The sequence below is a fragment of the Mus pahari genome, chromosome 20 (assembly GCF_900095145.1).
Source record: "Mus pahari chromosome 20, PAHARI_EIJ_v1.1, whole genome shotgun sequence".
Lineage (NCBI taxonomy): Eukaryota > Metazoa > Chordata > Mammalia > Rodentia > Muridae > Mus > Mus pahari.
In genome coordinates, this window is record NC_034609.1 from 34318882 (window position 1) to 34327340 (window position 8459).

At 47.5% G+C, this 8459-nt stretch overlaps 1 protein-coding gene across 1 annotated transcript in view; it reads left to right on the plus strand.

The window, feature by feature from the left end:
- St3gal2 (ST3 beta-galactoside alpha-2,3-sialyltransferase 2) overlaps positions 1-8459 on the plus strand; it is a 54312-nt gene that overhangs the window by 28017 nt on the left and 17836 nt on the right. The window lies entirely within an intron of this gene.

Here is an 8459-nt window from a genome sequence, read left to right on the forward strand (position 1 = left end):
AAAAAAAAAAAAAGATTTATAATTTCAAAGAGAGACAGAGAGAGTGCCAGTGAGACAGGGAGTGAAAAAAGACAGGGAATTTAATTATTAAGTTAGACCAGGTGTCTGTCATTTTCAAACCCAGGTTTCAATCGGAAAATGCAGGCATGATAACAATTTAAGATACTTATTATAAGAAGAGGAATTTAATCTTTAAACCAAGGAAGGAAAGAGTGGATAAGGGTAGAGGGTAATATGTCAGTTCCCTGAAAACCGAGAAAAGAAGAAAAGGAAAAAAACAAACACACAAACAAAACTAAAAACAGTAGAGAAGAAAACGCAAAGTAAGATAATAACATATGAACAAATACATGCAGGCAAAACCCTCACACAGACAAAATAAACAGAGCAGGTACAGTGAGATGGGTCAGCAGGTACAAGTGTTTACTGTCAAATTTTGATGACCTACCTGGATTTCATCTTCAGGACCCACATAGTGGGAGAGGAAGTCAAACTGGTTGTAAGTTCTCTGTCTTTTACATCTGTGCTACAGCACACAGATACATAAGTGTAAGTTACAACAGTGTGGACCAGCAAGGTGGCTCAGAGGGTTAAAGCACTTGCCCTTAATCCTAAGGACCCAAGTTCGATCCCTAGGACCCACATCTTCTAAAAGAATGGATGCCTTAAAAAGCTGTCCTCATTTCATGTGTGTGGTTGCCTGCATGTGTGTCTGTGTGAGCCATATGTGAACTGTGCCCAGGGAGACCAGAAGAGGGCTTCAGATTGTCTGGGACTGGAGTTATAGACGGTTGTAAGCCACCATGTAGGTGCTGGGGATAGAACCTAGGTCCTTTGGAAAAGAAGCCAGTGCTCTTAATGACTGAGCCATCTCTCCATCTCCAAGAAAACAAAACAAAACAAAACTTTTTTTTTTTTAAGATTTATTTATTATATGTACACTGTAGCTGTCTTCAGACACTCCAGAAGAGGGAATCAGATCTTGTTAAGGATGGTTGTGAGCCACCATGTGGTTGCTGGGATTTGAACTCTGCACCTTTGGAAGAGCAGTCGGGTGCTCTTACCTGCTGAGCCATCTCACCAGCCCCCAAAACAAGACTTTTAAGGACCTTTTAAGTGGAAGCCAGAGGACAACTTTGTGGAGTTGACTCTACCCGCGTTTTCATGGGTAATAGTGATCCTTTTTACCATCAAACACTGAGCCAGCTTGGGGAGGGCTCTGGGTCTCTGACTCAAGGCAATGATGGAGTCCCCAGGTGATCTTTGGTTAAGTTTTGGCTGTTGTCTCACCTGGAAGGCAGGAGTTGGCACCTAACAGTTGGCAGGCATCGACAGAAAAGAGAGCTTTTGGTGGGATGCCCCAGTTGGTAGAAAAAGCCTGTTTAAAAGGTTCATGAAAGAAGCAGTGGTCTTAAAGTATTCACTTTTTTTTTTTTTTTTTTTTTTTTTTCGAGACAGGGTTTCTCTGTGTAGCCCTGGCTGTCCTGGAACTCACTCTGTAGACCAGTATGGCCACGAACTCAGAAATCCGCCTGCCTCTGCCTCCCGAGTGCTGGGATTAAAGGCTTGCACCACCACGCCCGACTAAGTATTCACTTTTGTCTGGCTGACCTGGTCAGCTAGTCCTGGAATTCTTGATCAGGGACAGTAAAATAAGAAGCCGGAGATGTGCCTGGGGTTCATAAGGCATCCTGACGTTTCAGCCATAGCCTGTGATTGGCTATCTTAGGGAGGACGCTTTAGGATACACAGCCTTAGGCAGTGCAGGAATGGACGGAGGGAGAGAGCTCTGCTCCTCCTCCCCGATCCTTCACGCCTTTTTTTGACTTTCCTAGTCTGTGCCTGCCAAGAAGGTTGCAGGTTGTGTTCAGCTGTGCTGATCGGAGGCTCCACCAGGCCGAGTTTCATTAGGGTTATTTCCGTGCCAGGTCTCCTGGGATCTGGCCGAGATGGGCTCTAAAGACACTGTAGCCTACGGTACGTTCCCCTTCCCAGCATCCTTTGCTGCGTTTACCACTGTGCTGCTGCAAGCCTCCCCTGGGCATTCATTTTTAATTTGTTCTGTGGGAGCCTCCTCTAGCCGTGGGTTTCCTGGCTATAAAAAGCTGGGGGAAGTGAGGAAGCAGGGCCATCCAACTCTTCCAACGCCTGACCTCCTGCCTCAGCCTCCTGGGTGCTACTTTCTCTGAAATTGGTTAGGTCTTATGGAAATTATTATTATTGCATGGTGCCCCCTACCCCCAATTTACAAAATTTGTGGTCTCGAACCTCTTTTAAAGCCATAGCAGTGAAACAGTTTGGCCCGGAGGTGCATGTGCAGAATCCCAGCGTTTGAGGTGCTGAAGCAAGAGGAAGGCTAGTCAGGGCTGCAGAGTGAGACACTGTCTTTGGTTGGGAGAATGGGTACTCCTCCCCGCCCCCATATGTAATTCACCCATTTGAAGTATACAGTTAAAACTCCCCCCCCCGCTTGTTTACTTGTATGTGGGATGGGGTACACACCCACTGGTGGAGGTCTGAGAACAACTTGTGGGACGTTGGTTCTCAAAGTCTGCCATGTGGTCTAGTCCCTCAACTCCAATGGCCAGGCTTGGTACGAGCACCTTTACCTGTTCAGCCATTTTCTGGCCCAGTGTGCTTACTGTCTTGTAGCCCTGTCTGGCCTTGAACTCTTTCACGGTTGGGGTCACAGGTATGAACCTCCACCCTAACTCCAAAGTCATTTCTAGAACCCAGAAAGCATCAGTTTTTACCGTTGAGGGGGGAAGAAAAAGACTGCATCCAAGTCCCCTCGATTCTCCCTGCACCTCCGGAGCTCTTTTCCTGAGGAAGCAGGATGCCCCAGACAGCCCATTTTGTGCCCAGCAACAATGAAAGCCATTTGTGTAACACTTAGCTAAACCAACGATGAAGCGGTGCCGCTGGGTCTGTACTCATGGCTCAGCAAGCATCATGGGCAAAGCATTCTCCTGGATCTTGGAGGGGCGGTTGAAGCCCATGGCATAGACTCCTTGGAGAAGCTGTGGTTTCCTAGGAGGAAGAGGAAAGACAAAGTGGGTTTTTAGAGATTACTTTTTTTTAAAAAACATTTATTTATTTATTATATGTAAGTACACTGTAGCTGTCTTCAGACACTCCAGAAGAGGCATCAGATTTCGTTACGGATGGTTGTGAGCCACCATGTGGTTGCTGGGATTTGAACTCAGGACCTTTGGAAGGGCAGTCGGCACTCTTAACCACTGAGCCATCTCTCCAGCCTGAGATTACTTTTTTTAGACAGGATCTAGCAGTGGCTTCAAACTCAGAGAGATCCTGCCTCCTATGTGCTGGGATAAAGTGTGAGCCATCACACCTGTCTTTGTTTTTTAGTCTTTCTCTCTGTCTCTGTCTCTGTCTCTGTCTCTGTCTCTGTCTCTGTCTCTCTCTCTCTCTCTCTCTCTCTCTCTCTCTCTCTCTCTCTGTGCCTCTCTCTCTCGGTTTGTTGAGACAGTGTTTCTCCATATAGCTTTGGCAATGTCCTGGAACTCAATCTGTAGACCAGCCTGGCTTCACAGTCAGAGATCCGCCCGCCTCTGCCTCCCGAGTGCCGGGATTAAAGGCGTGCGCTACCACCGCTCAGCGAGGCCCTATGGACTCTTTATGGAGTCCAGGCTAAATGGATACTGTCCGTGTAGCCCATGGTGGCCTTGAATTCATGATTCTCTTCTCTTTGCTTTTCAAGTGCTGGGACAATAGGCATGAGCCACCACACCTCAAACCCCCATTTCTTACATTTTACATGAGGATATTCATGGACGTTTTGTGGGTGATTGGGTAGCTGTCAAGTAGAGGGATCTCATTTAGAATACCCAGGATAGCATGAGGCATTCACAACTGGAAATGAGACCAGTTGGGGCCAGCACTGGATGACCTCGGGGGTGAGAGTTCGTGTCTGGATCGGGGTGGACACTGGGGTTCTAAAGCAGGACCTTATGCCCATATCTACTCCGCTCTTCCCTAGACACATTGCTGAACTAGGGCTTTTTTTTTTCTTCCTGTCCCTAACAAGGCAGTCCAATAATATCAGGTGACCTGGCACTGATTTGAGTCCCTAGGAGGCAGGGACATCTCTGCCAGCCTCTGCCCAGCACCCACTTTCATGGTCACAGAGGAGTTCCTGCTTCAAAAAAACAAAAACAAAAACAAAAAAAAAACAAAACCCCTCACGTCCTTGGCTGAAGCTCCGTATTCCTTCAGCCACCAGCCTACACGCAGTGGCACACTTCCTCTAACAAGACCCTACCTACTCCAACAAATCCACACCTCCTAATAGTGCCACACCCTGGGCCAAGCATTAGAACACATGAGTCTATGAGGGCCATACCTATTTAAGACACCACAGCTGGGAGCAGGCAGGACTCTACAGACTTCAGTTATTTTCCTTACACTTTGGGTGTAGATAAGGCAAAAGGGACACCTGGAAGATACAATGGGTTGGCTTCTCCCTTTTCAGCCTGTTTAGCCAAAGTGTCTTTTGATGGGTAATGTGCGAAAGGATCCCGGGGGAACATTTGAAGAAGCTCATTGGAGCCAGTGGTACTGGGGTCTCCATGGAAGTCAGTTTCAGGGCCTTGGATGAGGCATATGAGGGAGGCGTTGGGGGTTTTTTGTTGTTGTTGTTGTTCTTTGGAGCATGGTCTCACGTATCCCAGGCTGGCATCCATTTTACTGTTTAGCTGAGAATGACGGTGAAGTTCGAATCCTCCTGACTCATAAGTGTTGGGACTATAATGTAAAAGTATTTCTTGGGGCGGGGTTCTTACACCCCTTTTGCTCCTAGATATGTGCAGGGCATTTCTATGTCTACTCCAGCTCATCTTAGCTCCTGGATAAAGACACAGAGACCTGGCTGCAAGCACTAATAGCTGGGCAGGTTCTGATCTATTCTAAACCGACTAGGCTGCGACTACCCTGACAAATGCCATTCGGGTCTTTCCCTGGTTCACCCTGGTCCGTGCATGTCCTCGTCCCGCTCTCTCTCATCATGCAACATGGTGGTGGTGTTTCCAGTTTCAGGAGTTTAGTCAATTACCATCATGGTGGGGAGTATAGCTGGGAGCATAGCAGTATGCATGGCGCCGGGGTAGTAACTGAGAGCTATATCATGACCCACAGGCCAAGAGAGAGACCCTGAGCATGGCATGGACTTTTAAAACCTCAAAGTCCACCTCCAGTGGCACATGTCTCCACCAAGGCAACTCCTAACCCTTCCGTGATGGTTCGTAGATGCTCAGCAAGGGAATAGCATTTTAGAAGGTGTGGCCTTGTTGGAGTATGTGTGTCACTGTGGGCGTGGGCTTTAAGACCCTCATCCTAGCTGCCTGAAAGCCGGTACTCTGCTAGCAGCCTTCAGAGGAAGATGTAGAACTTTCAGCTCTGCCTGCATCATGTCTACCTAGATGCTGCCGTGCTCCCACCTGGATGATAATGGACTGAACCTCTGAACCTGTAAGCCAGCCCCAATGAAATGTTGTCCTTTATAAGACTTGTCTTGGTCATGGTGTCTGTTCACAGCAGTAAAACCTTAACTAAGACACTTTCTAATCCTTTCAAATTGTGCTACTCCCTGGCGACTAAGCATTCACCTATATGATGTGTTGGCCATTCTTACTCAAGCTACTACAATGACTTTAAACTCAGATGATTCTCTTGCCTTTATGTTCCAAGTGCTAGGATTATAGGCATGTACCTGCCTGGCTTGAAGCTTCAAAAAAATAGGTATTTATTTAATTATTTGTGTATGTATATTTTGGACATCAGAGAAAACCTTAAGGAAATCATTTTGTTTTGTTTTTTTTTTTTTTTGTTTGTGAGGCAGGGTTTCTCTTTGTAACAGAGCCCTGGCTGTCCTGGAAATTGCTTTGTAGACCAGGCTGGCCTCTGACTCACAAAGATCTGCCTTCCTCTGCCTCCTGAGTGCTGGGATTAAAGGTCTAAGCCATCATGCCAGGCTAGGGAGTTGGTTCTCATCTTCTTCTGTGTGGGTCTCAGGGATTGAATTTGAGTCAGTAGGTGTGGCAGGAAGAACCTGTTCCTTCTGAGCTATCTCAGTACCTCTGCCGTTCTTTTACTTCCTCCCTGAACCTTGTGCAGCTGCAGCGGCTCACCAGCTGCTTCTAGCCTGTCTGTTCTGTGCCTGTCACTCCATCTCCTCTCAGGCATTGAGCGAGGTCAGGTCTCAAAGCTCACCACCACTCATAAGGTCATGGCCGTAAGCAGGTACTTTCACATCTATAAGCATCATTTTCCTGATCTAGAATAATGTTTTCCCCATCATATCCTGCTAATACTGGTCCCCAATGGCTCTGGGGTTTAGCTTCACTGAAGAAATTTGAGCTATCACAAACTGAGGGGGCAGGGGCCTGTTCTTTCCTGTTCTCTTTTTAAAAAATATTTATTTATTATATATATAAGTACACTGTAGCTTTCTTCAGCCACCCCAGAAGAGGGCATCAGATCTCATTATAGATAGTTGTGAGCCACCATGTGGTTGCTGGGATTTGAACTCAGGACCTTCAGAAGAGCAGTCAATGCTCTTTTTTTTCTCACTTTGTAGACCAGGCTGTCCTGGAACTCAGAAATCCTCCTGCCTCTGCCTCCCAAGCGCTGGGATTAAAGGCGTGCGCCACCATGCCCAACCAGTCAGTGCTCTTAACCGCTGAGCCATCTCTCCAGCTCCTTTCCTGTTCTCTCTCTCTCTCTCTCTCTCTTTAAGATTTCTTTATTTATTATATGTAAGTACACTGTAGCTGTCTTCAGACACTCCAGAAGCGGGCGTCAGATCTTGTTANNGATGGTTNTGAGCCACCATGTGGTTGCTGGGATTTGAACTCTGGACCTTTGGAAGAGCAGTCGGGTGCTCTTACCCACTGAGCCATCTCACCAGCCCTCCTGTTCTCTCTTAAAAGATGTATTTATTTTAATTTTATGCATATGAATGTTTCGTCTACGTGTTTATCTGTATGTCATGTGCATGCCAGGTGCCCCAGGAGGCCAGACGTGGGTAAAGGATCCCCTAGAAATGGAGTTACAGATGATTGTGAGCCGCCCTGTGACTGGTGGCAGCTGGGTCCAGGCTTTCTAGAAAAGCATCCCGTACTGTTCACCACTGGGCCATTTCTCTTGTTGCTCATCCCTCCTTTAATTCTCGTTTGTGTCTGTGGGATGGGTTGGGGTCACGTGAGATCAGAAGCACACAACTTTGTAGAGACGATTTTCTCTTTTTAAGTGTGTTCTGGGGAATGAACGAAGGCTGTTTAAACTTGTACAGGCGGTTTGCCCACTGAATCATCTTGCTGGGTTTTTGTTTTGTTTTGTTTTTGCTTTTGTTTCTACTTTGAGGCAGAGTCTCAGATTTCTTGTAGCCTTAGCTGACCTCGGATTCACTACCGAACAGCCCCCACCCAGCTCCTCATGGTCCTTCTGCTTCTTCCTGGGGTTGCAGGCTTCTGTCCTGACTGCTGTCTTTTTAACACAGATCCCAAGACTGCCTGCAGCTGCCACAGCAGAGAATCCTAGAATGTCTGGCTGAAGCCTTTAATAAGGAAGTGGGGGGGGGGGGGAGGTTAGGGCTGCCAGACCCGGGGGTCACGTCAGAGCTTACTCTGGCTGGCTGGATTTAAAGCGATGGTTTAGAGATGCCCTGAGCAGGGATTTAAACTCCTTTCCCTCCAGCCAGTGTGGGCTCTTCTCCCCGCTGTGTGCTAGGGACAGCATGGAGCCTCAGGCTGCTGGGACTCCCAGGACGGGACTCTAGGGGTTGTCCCTAATACACAGATGAAGGCAACTGCCCAGGGGGCTGGTTGGTGGTTGTTCTGAGACCAGAAACCTCGTCTCTTGACCTGTTTTCCCTGTATATCAGAGCAGGATAGATTGTTCATGGTTCACTGAACCAATCAGAAATGTTGCCTGTACAGTCCACACCTGAGACATCAGGGACAAGTTTCTGCTAGCTTCCTGTGGGCACTACAAGTTCCCTGAGAGCATCGTGTGGGGGAAACCATTATTCTCAGACCTTGGATCCTCCCTAGACCAATGTCCCCTCCATTTTGTCCGAAAGTCACTAACTACACGTAGCTGGACAAGGCTTCCTAAATGGAGTGTGTTAGCCCTTGCCATCGGACCCAGGGGAAATTAACGGTTTTCCTTGTTTATTCTCAGGCTAATTAATGAAGGTACAGTTCTCTGAGGCTGGGAGTTAGGCAAAATGATGCTATCCATGGATGGTTGGGGGAGAGAGCCTTTTCTTTTGTCTACCCTTTTGTTGATGGGCATCTCTTTTACTGCTGGCTCTGTCCTCTGAGACCATGGGCGGGGGCTGTGTGTGTGTGTGTGTGTCTGTGTGTGTCTGTGTCTGTGTCTGTGTGTGTGTGTGTGTGTGTGTGTGTGAGAGAGAGAGAGAGAGAGAGAGAGAGAGAGAG